Consider the following 15,186-nt stretch of genomic DNA (forward strand, 5'->3'; position numbering starts at 1 on the left):
ACATACATACATACATACATACATACATACATAATAACTATACTGTGGTAGCTAGGGTTTATTGAACATTTAAAATGTGTGAGCTCTGGGCGCCTGGGTGGCTCAGACGGTTAAGCGTCTGCCTTCGGCTCAGGTCATGATCCCAGGGTCCTGGGATCGAGTCCCGCATCGGGCTCCCTGCTCCTTGGGAGCCTGTTTCTCCCTCTGCCTCTCTCTCTCTGTCTCTCATGAATAAATAAAGAAAAAATCTTTAAAAAAATAAATAAATAAAATGTGTGAGCTCTGTGCTGATAGTTTTACATGCATTATCTCAGTCAATACTAACAATAGCTCTACAAGGCATGATGTCATTTAACAGATGGCCTATCTGAGGACCAGAGAGGTCAGGTAACTTATTCAAGGTCACACAGCTTTGCAAGAATGGGAGCTAGAAGAGAATTCAAACTCGGACCATCTAGCAACAAACCCTGGGAACTGAGCCACTTTCTGCTGAAAAGGGGGTGCTTTGCCAGAGAACAAAGTCGCCTTCAACCCATCCTCACCCCCATGCCCTTTCCAAACATAGTCACAGCATTGTCCCTGGGCCACCTGGGGCCTCACACCTTTATCAAGCTTCTCCAAGATTATAAAACTGCTAGTTCATTTATCATGCAGGGACACCGATTGAGCCCCTCTTCCCTCTTTGTCAGATCAACCTGAAGCCATCTCTCCGGGCAATGTAGCAGAGAGATCCTTCAGAATGAAAGAATAGAAAGCTGCCCTCATTTTGCCACTTCACAATATGCACAGGTAGGAATACGTTAGTGGCTTAAAAGCTGGGCCATGATACTCCTTGAGCCATTAAGGCATAGATCTATGCATAGATATAGTACATGTACACACATATACATATGAACACATATGCCATACTTACATACACACGTACATAATATAAATACTTTTCCTATGACTCAATAAAGTTATTTTATCTTGTATTTTGGAAATAAACTGGCCCATAATTATTTTCTTCATCTGAATTAGACCTCAGGACAGAAAGCCTGGTTTTTGCGGTGAGGGTGAAAATACACTGGGAGCAATCAGGGTCACAGAGTAGATCTTAAGCATTCCCTGTCGCCAGGCCCACGGTCTGTCTTCTTCCCGACTCCTTTATTCATTCAGCCACATCATCCCCGAACTGCCACAGAATTGGCTGCCTTGTGGGTATTTTTACTCCTCAAGCCAGAGGAGCAATTAGGCATTTCAAATAATTACTTTTGTGATGACAGCGATATCCAGACCATTCTCAGGCCTTAATCAAAGTTACCAGCAGGTGAATTCACAGCATTTGCCCTAAGGACATTGCAACAGCTTCCTGACTTCCTGTTTCAATATGACTGTCATTTCAAAAGAACTACTCCCAGAGAAGAGAAAAGAAAATCCACGTACATGTGAAATTTAACTGGATGTAAGACAGGCGATAATTCATGTTTTCCAAATGAATCAAAATGTGAATCAAGTTTGGAGAATGTATCTGATCCCCTCGGGATTACATCACAGGTAATTTCATACCCTCATAATGTGTTTTGAAATAGACATTTCATGTTCCCAGGGGCAACATCTGAAGTATTATTCCTGGGCTTTCAAGCATTTTCATGAGTGATAATGCCGTGTTGGGAAGCCAAGTGTTGATCCATTATAGATACACTTTACTGACTGTAAGCCATTTGGAAATATACATATTATGCTGATCTTTATCATTCTTGGTGCCAGACAAGATGCAGATACTGACAGAGGACAGGCACCAAAGTGGATCAAAAGACAAGACTGCCTTACATGACCTCCTGGGCCTTTATCAATCCCATTCATATGTGGCAAACTAAGGAAAACAGGGCAAGCTTTGAATCTTAAAAGGTCATAGAGCCTTTTGACACTGGGGCTCTCACCTACCAAAAATGCACATTCGGCCATACCTTGCTTTGCATATATCTTGTGGGCCCCAGGTCCTCTAAAGACCATCTCTAAAGACCATTGACCCCTACAGATCTATGGACACCATGGATCTTTAAGAAATCTCTCTTACACCCACATTGGATTGAAATTTAAAGAAAACTTTGTAGTGGAGTTAGGGTTAGGAGACGTAAGTTTATTCTGACCTATGAGAGAAAGCCTCAGAGATTTTATTCTTGTCCTCTTCCTTGGCATGGGTGTTGCCTTATTCCCCTATGGTGACACCAGGAAAAGCCCCATTGTCCCTCTCCATTGGCAGCTGGAGTAGGAACCAGGCTGCGACCAGCAGGGCCATTCTGGACCTCTGTTTAGCAATGCAGTAACAAATTCCCCATTTTCCCCACATCAGTATCTGTCTCCCTGCTAATCCGCCTTCTCTATTCTAAAACAAAGTAATCATAAAATAGAGAGGGAAATGAATAGCAGAAGAAAAAGAGGTCTCGCTTCCTAGTACAACCATAGGTCTCTATAGGTCTTTGGAAATGCACAGATATGGAGACTGGAGCATCCAAGACTCCTAGGATGCTTATTTTCCATCCAGGCTGAAGAGGCCATACAGGTGCTTCTCTAAGTTTGATCTATAGACCACCCGTATCATCATCATCATCACCTGAGGAGGGCTTAAACTTCAGTTTTCCTGGGGTCCCACCCCAAACCTCTGAATCAGAATCTTCATTTTCAAGAACCTCCCTTAACTAATCCTCAAGCACTCTCATGGTTGAGAACCTCACCTTCTTGCCTTCCCTCGATGTTCACAATAAGATAACTGACTCCAGGAGATAGTATCCTTTTTTTTTTTTTTTTTTTTTAAAGATTTTATTTATTTATTTGAGAGAGAGAGAATGAGAAAGAGAACACCTGAGAGGGGATAGGGTCAGAGGACGAAGCAGACTCCCTGCCGAGCAGGAAGCCCGATGCGGGACTCGATCCAGGGACTCCAGGATCATGACCTGAGCTGAAGGCAGTCGCTTAACCAACTGAGCCACCCAGGCGCCCCAGGAGATAGTATCCTTGAAGGAAACATCTATGAATGGAAATCCTTGTAAAGTCAGAGACAACACATTCAATCCAGAGAACACACACTCCAAACCATCTGAGGAGACTCTATTGCTGTATTATTCGCCAACTTGAAATAAAGCAGTTCCTAGTGCTCAGTACCACCAAATTGTGAAATTCAACAATGCTCAGCTACTCACAAGTACGAGCCTCTGAATGCTGAACAAACAAACCTGGCCTCAGAACACAGCATTTGCCGAGGATTTTTATGACGATCACTTCCATGCAGAGAATCTCGTGGCTGGCTGAGTCACCCCTTACCCAATCCCACCCCCCATCTTAGACCTTCAAAAGATGACTTAACCACCCTGGATTTTAGGCCTCACACCCAAGAAAATTGATGTCTTAGCCTTCAGTGGAGAGAAAGGGTCATCAGGAAATGCTTGTCTTGCTAATACAAATATTCATTCATCCCCTCCAGTTAATATACATTTATTGAATGTCTACTGGATGCTGGGCACTCTGCTAGCTGCTGGGGACACAATGATGAACAAAACACAGATGCTACTCTGCCCTGATGGAACTATTCAGCAAAGACACCGCCTCCAAAACAATGGTAGCTCTTTCCAAAGCCGTCTGAGCTCATTCCCCACCTCCTGTTGGGGATAGAGGGAAGCCAGCGCAGAGGGAGCCAGGCAGCTTGTTGGCATTTGGAAACAACCAACCTTGGAAGAACTGCAACTGTGTTGAAAAAGCAGGACCGATCCTCTTCCGTCCGGCAACCCCACGGCCTTGCCTTTACAGGAAACTCTAACTGAGACATCGAGTTGGCAGACAGGATCATGCCCCCGAGTTTCACAAAGCGGCCTCAGCCAAAACCAATCTCCACTCAGGACAGAAGAAAGTAGTTAGTTGTCTGGATGGTTGATTGTCTCTCCCTGAGACAATGGCAAGTTTATGTGTGGGAGGGTTAGTTAGGAGCAGGTTGTTAACATAAAACCCACCGTAAACAGAGCTGTTAATTCAGTTGCTGGCAGGGTCTTCTGTTGTCTTCTGAATACCTCCCAGAGGGTGTAAGCCCTACCTTTTCATTTGAGTTGGCAGCAGAGTGATTTTTTTGCACCTGTTGCTCTGCTCCAATAACAACGCAGTTAAGCATTGATTTGTTGGAAAATAAACAGAAAAAAGCAAAGAAAGGCATCTGCCCAAACAGCCTGAGCTGGTTTGACTGAGCATTCATGCCAATTTGTTTTTCCTATAAAAACCAAAGAAAAACCTGTGCTTTCAGTTTGGATGCTACCTTCCCACTCCCTCAGAAGGAAAGGAGGTATCGAATAGACTGGCCAGAGCTGGCAGGGCCAAGAAGCCAGAAGACACGGTACTTTTCCATTGGCTGGCTCTGTGAGGGCACTGAGGGGTGTCCAAGATCTGAAGACTGACATGGCCAGCCTCCAGTCAGCCCAGGTGAAGATCATGAATCAGATTAACAGGAGCAGAGAAGGGGCTGCCGGGATATGATCAAAACCCAAACCACACTCTTCCCGATGGTTGACTTCCGAAAGTCAACATGGCCCAGGGAGTAGGTGTGGTCTAAGGTAACCTAAAGCAGAGAGACTCAGCGTGCCGAGTCTCAGTCCAGCCTCTCCCACAGACTTCCTACGTCCAGACCTGGGCAACACGCATAATTTGAAAGCCTCTGGTCCCTGGACCAGTTTTTCCATCAGGGAAACGAAGCTAGCCATACCTACCTTGAAGGTGGGCTGTGTAGACTCACTCATGTTCCGCCAAGTGACTTGAGGTCCCACGTCCCAGGTAGAAAGGACCTGAGATGTTCGGGTTCGGGGTGTGATTTCTGCATTAATTCAAGCATCATTGCAATCCCTTTCTCATCGGTTTGTCAGTATCACATGATGAGCTCAAGCCAAAAAGGGCCACAAAGTGCTAAACAGATCACTCAAATGCAGATCACAACAACACTAATTAAGCAATGGCATCATCACCCAGCCTTCAATATACACAATCAGAGAAAGCCTCTCAATATTTCTTTTTAAGCCCTGAGAAGAAAGCACAGGACATGGGCAATGTGCGATGTTCCCCTAGATTACCACCTTCTCCCGGCTTTCTCTCAGCCATCGGGTCTTCATTATCACCAGATCACTGGCTTAATGGGGGGGGGGGGTGGTCATGGTAGCCAGGGGAGGTCTCAGAAATGCCGCTTCTCAAGGAGCGTTAAGAACAGGGTGTTCCGACAGGGGAGGGACATGGCTGGCTGAGCATTCCGCAGCATTCTTGTCATGAGCAGGGCAGGGAGTGGAGTGCCTCAGAACCAAATCGGGCAGCCAGAAAAATAAAAGATTTAACAACACCCTCAGTTGACTGAAAAATAAATTAAGACCAACTGTGCAGGAATGCGGGAAGGGTGGAGAGAGGTAGGAGGTGGGGATTGGAGCCAGGGAGGGGTTGGGATGGACTGGAACAATGGATTTGACCATTTCGAGATTCAAGTTTCTTTCCAGGAAAAAACCAAGATTCTCCAGCCAAAGAAAGATCAATAGCCGCTACATGGATTCTCACAGACTAATTACAAAACAACAACCAAAACTATGACAGCGATGATAGTTTCTATTTAGTGAACATCCCCAGTGTGCTAGGAAATGAGCTAGGCTTTACATACATGATCTCATTTAATCCTTGCCATAAGCCCGGACACTGGTACTAATATTATCCCCATTTTACAGATGAGGCACAAGAGGTTAAACGACTTACCCAGGGACATAGCTAGTAAATGGACTGGATATATTACAATAAATATACTGGAGAGTTGGGAGTGGGTATAAATGACAGGAAATGCAACATCATTCTCTGTAACTGAAAATGGATCCTTGTATTTCTGAAGTGGAAGAGGCTCACTTTTAGAAGCTCACACTTTTGTTTTGGAAATTGAGATCCTTTAAGAATGTCTTCCATCATTTTTCCCTACATGTGAATAGGAGGCACACCAATCCTCCTTGTGCCCAATATAAAACTTCCCTTTAGTGTCCATCCATCCCAATGCTACAGAAGCAACAGATCATGGCCACTCCAACCCACCTGTCAAAACTTTAGTCTGGCTTCTTGTTGAAAGCCCCACATTGACTCAGGGGCTGGGCTTGGCTGCTTGAAGCCACCTCAGACTTATTAGCCATGATAAAAGAGCAGTAATGATAACAAGGAAAAAAAACTGTTGAGAAGTTAAGGGGAAATTATGGCTCCTTTGGAAGAGCACCTGACGTCTGAGCCGTCACATGTGGAACCTGATGACAGACCCACTGTGTTGTGTTGTAGACATGACACCGGCGAGTGAGAGACTGGATGTGTCATTTGGGAGCCTGAATTCCATCACTCTGACCAATACATCTAGGAAAATCCCCCCACCAAAACCGTGTCCATGACCCTGGAACAGTCTGTAAAAACATAGCTGTAAAATGCAGACAGAACCTCATAAGGCTTTTTCCATGATCATCTTTGAACTTGAGAAGCAACTACTATCTGAATTTCCTCACAGATTAGAGGATCTCTCTTTAGAAGAAGTAGGGTCTTCTTTTTGCACAGATAGTCGTTAACTGACAATGGGCAAGAAAGCCAAGTTCATTCATATCACCTTCCTACAAGAATGATCGACTCTCGGCACACCCGGTTTCATTTTCCCTTCCAGAACGCACTTTGCTCTGCTTCTCCTAGCTCCCTGTCTATGTAGTAAGACCCCTGGAAAATAAAAAATGAAAAAACCCAACAGCAAGATAAGCAACTCCCTACCAGAAAGATTTTCCGAGGAACCAGGTACCTTCCAGCCAGTTATTCAGCCATTCCCCCAGCTGCTTTGGAGAAAAGAAATCTTTGACATTCAAGAAAATCATAAAATTCACCAACTCAGAAACTACAGCATCCCTCTTTGACAGGCCTCAGCTTTCCACCAAAGGTCAGCTAGATGAGTAAGGGGGATCTCCGAGCAGATTCCCGGCTTCCCAGTATCAGGAGTTGTCACACATTACAACAACTTTATTACATCCAGGAACGGACCAAGCTACGTAATTCGAAGGGCTCAGTGCAAAAGGAAAATGCGGGGTGCCACGTTCAAAAGCTATTAAGAATTTCAACACCGTAATAGCAGAGCATTAAACCATGCCCGAGACCTTTCTAAGTGTGGAGCCCTGTGTTACCGCACAGGTTGCATACCCAGGACATTGGCCCTGTTCAGGGGGTCAGTCCCATCCTTTGCCTTCACCTGCAGCAACGCTCTATCACCATGGGGAGCGGGGGGGAATCTTTTGTCTTTGCCCCATGAATGACCTCCTGAAGTAGTTGGTAGTATTAAACAAAATATGACATTGAACATGCCTGTAATAACACCTGGCTTATAGCAGGCACCCAACAAATGCTAGCTGTTATTACTATTATTATCATCATTAATTATTATTAATCATTATCTTCATTACTCCAAGGTCCCTCCACAACTCCAGAGCTATCCATAGGCAAAAACAATGAGTGGGAAGAACATATACGCCTGTTTTGACAGAGACCATCTATTAGCTGACATCATTCAGAAATCATTTCATTGGCCCTGTGCAAGAGAATGATATAAATTAAGGGTTTCTAGACTTTTATTTCCATACGTGGACCCATTTTGCAGTCTGGTGAGACCTATGGAGCCCTTCTCAACATAATGCTTTTAAATGACAAATTAAAATAACAAGATTAGAAAGACAGTTTATATTGAAATACAATTATCAATATACTTTTTAAAATTAATGTGTGATATCATAATAATATATATGCTTCTTTATTAACGCATTAAATAAGAATATCTAGTGCAGATCGAATAACACCCATGATATCAAAGTAGAGATGAACGTCGATATTTTGAGACATCTGCAACAGGTGTAATGTGATATGAAAATGTCTGTTAATCTCTCTCAGTGATGGTCACAGCTAATGCTACTCTAGAGTTTTGCCTACATTTATATTAAAAGAAAATATTAAATTTTAGTTAGATTATTAAGAATAAAAACATCATTCTTTTACACATCCAAGTTCACAAACTCCCTGAATTTTTTCCATGGACACCAGGAGCCTCTTGGATCCCAGGTTAGAATCTTGCTCTTTTATTAACAGCAAGGACTGCTTGTTCAACTCAATAGCTTCTAGAAACCACTTCCACCTGACTACAAGTCACTACAAGACACTATGAGTGTCATTTGAACAATTTACCAAGAGGTAGACCCCACGGTGTCTTGGCGATTTTTTTTCAAAGCCTCTAGAACACCGAGGGTAGTAGTCAGTATACATCTGGAGACACTATCAAGAATTTTAGGGGTGGGCAATGGTATATGATGTTGTGGTTGGTCAAGTGAACTGCCTGGAGGGAAATCAGTTTCTTCTGAAAGCCCCTTACATGCCAGGCATCAAAACACATGGATAGGAGCATGCTGGGTGCCCAACCCAGGTCTTCCTTGGAACTCCTACGGGCTGTGGTGCAGCCAGCTAAGGACAAGCTCAATTTGGAGGTCCCCCATGAACATGGTTGATCCCATGTCCCTGCTGCCCGCCTTCCCTAGTGAAAACCTTATTGCATTTCTTTCCCAAGGTCACAGTGCAGAACTTACGTCGATCACCTTGAAAAACAAAATCCCAGAATTATTCATCCACTCTGACCCAATCGAGGTTCTCTGAGAACAGCCATGTTGAGGACTTACCCTCAATCTCCATTCTACAAATTTCTAATTATTTACTCCCAAGCATTTGTCCAGGTATTTTCAGACTTTTTGGTCTCATTTAACCCCGACAACAGCCATGTGCAGATGCTATTAACCTCATTTTCCAGATGAGGAAACTTATAGTCTAGAGCTTACATAACTCACCCAAACACTCAGCTACTCGGTGGCAGAGTCAAATTTGAATCCAGGTACTCTGATTCTACACCTGGTGTTCTCTGTAACACATTCCAGCTGCTTCCAGGCAACAAAAAACTCACAGCCTCCTGCCCAGTTCAGATACACAAGCGGCCAAAGTCTACTGTTCATCAACGTCGTTCAACCCACAGCCTTCGAGCTGGTGGAGTTAAGATGGGTGAAAGGTGAGCTAAGTGCTGTCTGAGTTTCTAGGTGGGCATTTGGCTGATCTTGGGGCCAAATCTAAAGCCCACTGCAAAGACAGAACACGTCTTGTGAGTAGTCACCATGAAGACAGTGCCAAAAATAGACTTCACCTTCCAGACCTCACTAACCTCATCCACCAGAATCTATCATTGGCCCTATTAAGGGAGTGTTTTCAAAGGTTCCTAAGAGGGATCCCAAAATAATCTCTACAAGACCACCATATTAGCCAAGCTCCATTGTCATATACGAAAAGGAGAAGGCCCTCTTCATCTTCCAAGAAAGACTCAGCAGACTTTTAGAAGATGTTTGTATCAAGCTGAGAAAGGGCTGGCAGGCTGGCAGAATCTTCTCTTACCACAGTTGGCCCAATGAGGGCCCAGCCCCCAAGATTGTTTATTGTGTGTCTATGACATAGAGTGAGGGGAGAGTGACAAAAGACACAATTTTAAGGTCACCACAATCACAACTTCAAAAAAAAGTGTGCATCTAGATGAGGTCATACAAAAGTAAAAATAAGTGGCTATGTTAAAATGATGGGGTTAATGGGGTGGTCTATTAAAATATTATAGTAGGCATTTAGGTTCCTTTTTATTTGGGGCTTTGTTTTCCTCAGAAAACATGTTTTAAATGCACCAATGCTGGCTATATTTTTAAATAAACAGGCAAATACTCTTAATAATGATGGAGATGCTTCTAAGAAAGGCAGGGAAGGAGGCTCTAAGGGCCAGCGTGTGCAGGAAGATCGGAAGAGGAGAGATAATATGAATCCAATGAACAAGGGCCCAGCCCATAAAACAAACCGAAGACAGAGTGTGGTTAGGTGCTAGTGAAATCAATTTTCAAAGGAGTATTTAACAGGGTGTCTCTTTTAAAACAAGGCCAATCAAACCCCCTGGAGCCTCTTTAAATGGGCCACTCTGTTCGACCCTGTTGCAAGCTCCGATTGCTCCAGATTCAGGCCAAGGTCCTCTGAGAACACCGAGGCCCTGGGTGGGCTGCCCGGCGGCTGGGCCAGCCATGCTCTCTGTCTGATTGCATCTTGGTTCTTCCTCTAGGAGAAAGGAGTCCATCTCCGTGCAGTCTAGCCAATAATCCCTGGAGAGTCAGTCAAGCAAGCTGATCAGCACCCTACAAACGGAGTAGACTCCATGGGTGCCTGAATGTTTTCAGCAAGCTGCTTCGCTATTCTACAGAAGACAGCATCAGAGTGCCCTGTGGCCACAAACAGCTGCTTTCATCCACTTCTACACCCCCACCCGCCTTGGAATCATGAGGCCCATTGATAAAGACGAGAAGTTGTCATGGCGGCAGACGCTAACACCCTTAATCAAGGCTCCAGGAATCTGGTCTTAGTACCTCCACCAGGTACAACCCTTCAGCCACGTTCCGAAGACCTTAAGGAAGCCGCTGACGGGCTCCTACTGATTTTCTTTCCTGTCTTTAGCAGGGCATCCCCCAGCCCTTCTCAGCTGCTGCAGACTCAAGCGGAGCCTGCTGACCACTAGGCTTACCTGCTTTCTCCCGGTCATCAGAATCTGAAGGTGGAAACAGATCTTAAAGATAATCAGGTTCAAATGCCTTTGTCTGGATGAAGAAACTAAAGCCCAGAGAGGCGGGGTGTGCTGCTCTGGGCACCCGGCTTTGCCAGGACTAGAAAACCAGGTCTCCTGACTGCCAGTCCTGTGTACTGCCTCGTGCACACTATGCTCCCCTCATTCAAAAACGTAAGTCTGAAATTCTTCTGGGAAGATTCTTGAAGAAATATCTTTTTTCTCCTCTCTGAAGCCCAATAAATGTTTTATCAAATAACTCTGAGGGATGCATGGAAATTTCTACTCCAGCACATCTCGGCTTCCTGACATCAATGCCATTTGGCTTGAACATATGCCCCTCCTAATAGTAGCTGCTGTGGGAGCCGTTCTCCCCACTGCACTCTTTGTTCCCTGCACAGCCCTATAGCTTGGTCCTTTGAAACCCCGTCGAACTGAAACAAACCTAATAGTCACCTATTTCTAGCAAGAGCCCAGTCACCTGCACCTTAAAACAAACCGTATTACTTAAAATCGTATTACTAAAAATTAGGCAAGAAAACATTAAATAAAATTTATTATCGTCCTCATCTCTTCAATTATTCAGCAACAGATTTAAGACAGCACTGGCGGGGTGCCTGGGTGGCTCAGTTGGTGAAGCGACTGCCTTCGGCTCAGGTCATGATCCTGGAGTCCCGGGATCGAGTCCCACGTCGGGCTCCCTGCTCAGCGGGGAGTCTGCTTCTCCCTCTGACCCTCCCCCCCTCTCATGTGCTCTCTCTCTCATTCTCTTTCTCTCTCAAATAAATAAAATAAAATCTTTAAAATAAAAAAAATGTTAAAAAAGACAACACTGGCAATCTATGACTGCCATCCTCCCTCTGTCTTCAGAGGACAACCCCCTACCGCAGACTCAGTTTACTCAAGCTGAAAGCCTCTGCACTGCATCAATTACCCAGTAACAAAGCCAGGGTGAGAACGCGTACTCTCTAAACACAGAGCCCACAGTGGACTCCATGCCTCCCCACGAGAGCCCCACCACAACAGAAACAACTGTCACTTCAATTGTACCAGAAAGAGATCTCAAACAAGAAAAATGGGCTGAAACAGCCACAAAAAGGTGTCACCGAGTATCAAGTTCCAAGTTCATATTTGATTTCTTAATACCGTGGCACTACTCCTCAAATGTGTTAGCAGGGTCGGCCGTGGCATTCTTGGTATCCACCCCACCCTGTCTCCCAGAGGTCTCTGAAAATCACATCAGTTGGAAAGGGGGTAGAGATGCCTCCATCTAGAGAAAGGGGAACAGACTGAAGGGCTTTTGAATGATTTGTTTAAAGAATATAAAACATTACAAGATTCCAGAAAGCTAAATTCTATTTCCTAGAAGTGAACTTTGGCCCAAAGCACTCACATTCTGACCTAGGACCCGATCCGAGTTCCTTCCAGTTTCCAATTAGCTAATTGAATACAGTTGAGTAAATATTTCAACCTCTCAATTTCCTTTTTGTCCCAGCGTCTCCAGGGGTCAAAAAGATATTGAAAGAGGTAATTTAATGGGAGCATAAAAAGCATGGAACCAATAAATGTGAACGTAGGGCTTCTCAGAGGTCCAGAAAGACCCAAGACATTTCCATCTGGGGGAGCCCACAATATATTAAAAAATGGAAAAAAAAATATCAAAAAGCTGTTGTTTGAATTTAACAAATAGATGCTTTTTAACACAAAAGAACAAATAGAATTGAATTTGTGATCTTCTGTACATACGAGGCCTGAATCAAATTCCTTGCCCTGCCCACAGTCACTCTAGAAGGGGCCTGGCTAATGCCGCCATCCAGAACAGCAACGCAAGAGAACCTACAGCAGTTACGCCCTCCAAGGTATTTTCTTTTAAAAGGTCTCTATAAAATACTTTGGAAACATGGAGAAGGATTGTCTCCATTATATTTGTTATTCTTTCAAATGTGATCACAGACTTCCCAGTAACCCTCATTTCAGGTTCCCATGGTTTTTCAAATCCATCCACATCAGCCATTAGCAGTTGTTGTAGAAATGACAGATCCTACCCAACTCTGGATTATAAGAACATGGAATGGATGACTTATTTCAGAGTCTCAGAATGCTAGATCTCAAAATGAGGACAAGTGAAGCCTTCTGCCAACTCCAAATACAGCTTTTAAAATTATTCTTGAAATCTTCAAAGAGCCTTTTTCTGGTGAGACTTCTTACCCATGAAGTGCTTCCTAAGGACTTCATCTTCCCTATCGGAAATCAACGCGTCCCTTAACCTCCATGGCATTAGCGCATGGCCACTTGTGATCCTTGCCTACCCTTTTACACATTGAAAGGCTCTATCTGAACACATCCTCACACCCACGCCTGCAGAACCAATTCCTGAATTAGTCCTCCCATCAGAAAGTTCTCAATCCAAAACCCCCACTTTCTCCCTGTGACTAAGGTCGGCGCAGATAAATAGCAGAGACACCTGTGAACGTAGACGCACAGGGTCTCCCAGTTCATCTTAGAAACATGCTTCCACAGCACTGGGGGTATGCCAAATCTGCTCAAAGGCAGATAGTGAAAATGTTGCTTTCCTGACTCGATGTTGCTATTTACCCCAAGATGAATTCCACACTGTTCCCAGTTCTACCCACATTGAGGCCAACGCTTCTCTATGGTGTCCAAACAAAATGAAAAGAGTCCCTGTTTTGATAGGCATTTGGTGCTGCTGACTCACATCTGCCTGTCTGGTCTTGGTATCCCATGATGGCACAAACGAAGGGTTAGTCTGTCCCCTTGCGATACGGCAAAATTCTTTGTCTTTTTTTTTTTTTTCTGGACAGAGCCATTTTTAGGTGTGCGGCACTCCCCAGTGTCCTCACCTACCTGGGCTGCCTGACCACTTTTTCCAGTGTGGGTGCATACGCCATCACCTGTTTCCAGCCATTTTCCAACAACAGATTATACCAAAGACAAATCTGCCTTTCTCTCCAACCAGCGAGTCAGAAAAACTACCAGTAGAAGACATCTCTAGAAAGTGAGAACACGTGCTCTGAGCCCCAACTCAATTCTGCCAACCCGTGTTTCATTGAGCTATCTCAGGGTCACCTGACTCCCCTGGCTGTCTTTTGGTTTCACAATTCAACCCAGGGAAAAGGCTTTGTTACACAGATAGAGGGAAACCAGGGGGCTTTTAAATCCGCAGTGGTTGAAAGTCCAGACTCAATGCAGCGAATTCACAGATAATACCCAAAGAAGCCCAGCTGCCTTCCAGAATAAAATTCTAATCAGACCCAGTGAGGTAAGCACAGGTGAGGCGAGCCTGCCCCCTGCCTCCGGGAGTCTTTTATTTTCGTCTGTCTGATTCAAGGCAGACTGCTCTTCCACTCAGGTGTTTGAATTCCAGATTCAAAAGAAGGTTTAAAAATAAGGACTTACCTCATTTACCTAAAGATTCTGGGTGGGAAATCCAATAGCTGTGGCTAATGGAGGGGAGGCAGCCCGCAGCCTGCAAGCCAGCTCCCGCGGGGATAGGGACCCAGGGGTGTTATCACGTCTGAGCCCTCATCAGAGTGAAGATAAATGCATATGACAATAATTTTAAATCATTTTGTAGGATGTTAAGCAATAAGCCACCAACCGGGAATTCCCTAAGTCACTTCCCCCTCTTCTGATTGGCTGCCGGGCTCTTTAAAAAAATAAAATAAAGGATTACAAACATTGGCTCATTTGCATTTGGCCAACTCACACGTTAGTGTTCAAACAAAACAGGTCTAACCAGGTTATGCCTGTGTCTCAAGAACAGAGAGAGACGACCTGTTAATGGATGAGGAATTGATTTGGTGGTGACTGTTCTTTTCAGCTTAGAGACTGTTTCAGGTGAAAAGCGCCATGCTAGCTCCCCAGAGACACCATCTCCCCAAATACGCGTAAAAGCAAGCTAAGGAGAGGTTCAAACATGGAGGGAATGGTGGTATCGGGGAGTGGGGGCCCTCCTAAACACCTGTCTCGTGTACTAATCTGTATTTAGTCGACTCGGCTTTGGCATCAAGACCTGTGACCTGGCCGTGCAGGTACCAGATTCTGAAGGGGTTCTCCCCAGGCGCCATGATTGCCTCTTTGACAGTGACCTTTGGCGATGTCAATGGACTTTGAAAAGTCACTCTCCCCCCCCACCCCCCCACCCTGGGGAGGGTCCACTCTGAGTTGTTCAGGTGGAACAGTCAACTCTCAATAATTGCAAGGGCTGACTATCCAGTTGGTGGTTTATCCAGGTTCTTTATTCCTTCTTGAGACTTACATGGTCTTTTTTTATGTCAACACTCCCTATAGGAAGGAGCTAGAGAGAAAAAGACCAAGATGCTGAAACTGAAAATAAAACAACACAGTGTGGACAAGAACAAGGTAGAATCCCAGAGAGGATCCATGGATTTCAAGTGCCCTTGCAACCCCCATTTCCCTGGGCCGAGGGCCTGCTTCGCTGGGTCACAAATGCTTTCCCACCATATAGGTGAGTGACGGCTCCTGGCAAGGAAAAAATA

The 15,186-nt window shown here is 44.7% G+C and overlaps 1 protein-coding gene across 4 annotated transcripts in view; it reads right to left on the reverse strand.

The window, feature by feature from the left end:
• EHF (ETS homologous factor) overlaps window positions 1-14,223 on the reverse strand; it is a 41,631-nt gene extending 27,408 nt beyond the window's left edge. For 3 of the 4 annotated variants that reach the window (XM_036107000.2, XM_036106989.2, XM_036106976.2), the window contains exon 1: window positions 14,084-14,223. The gene's annotated coding sequence lies outside the window, so the exon portion shown is untranslated. The remainder of the gene's footprint in view (window positions 1-14,083) is intronic. The other variant, XM_036106983.2, reaches the window with a different exon arrangement.
• Between the last annotated feature and the right edge of the window lie 963 nt (window positions 14,224-15,186).

This window comes from Halichoerus grypus, chromosome 11 (genome assembly GCF_964656455.1).
Source record: "Halichoerus grypus chromosome 11, mHalGry1.hap1.1, whole genome shotgun sequence".
Classification (NCBI taxonomy): domain Eukaryota; kingdom Metazoa; phylum Chordata; class Mammalia; order Carnivora; family Phocidae; genus Halichoerus; species Halichoerus grypus.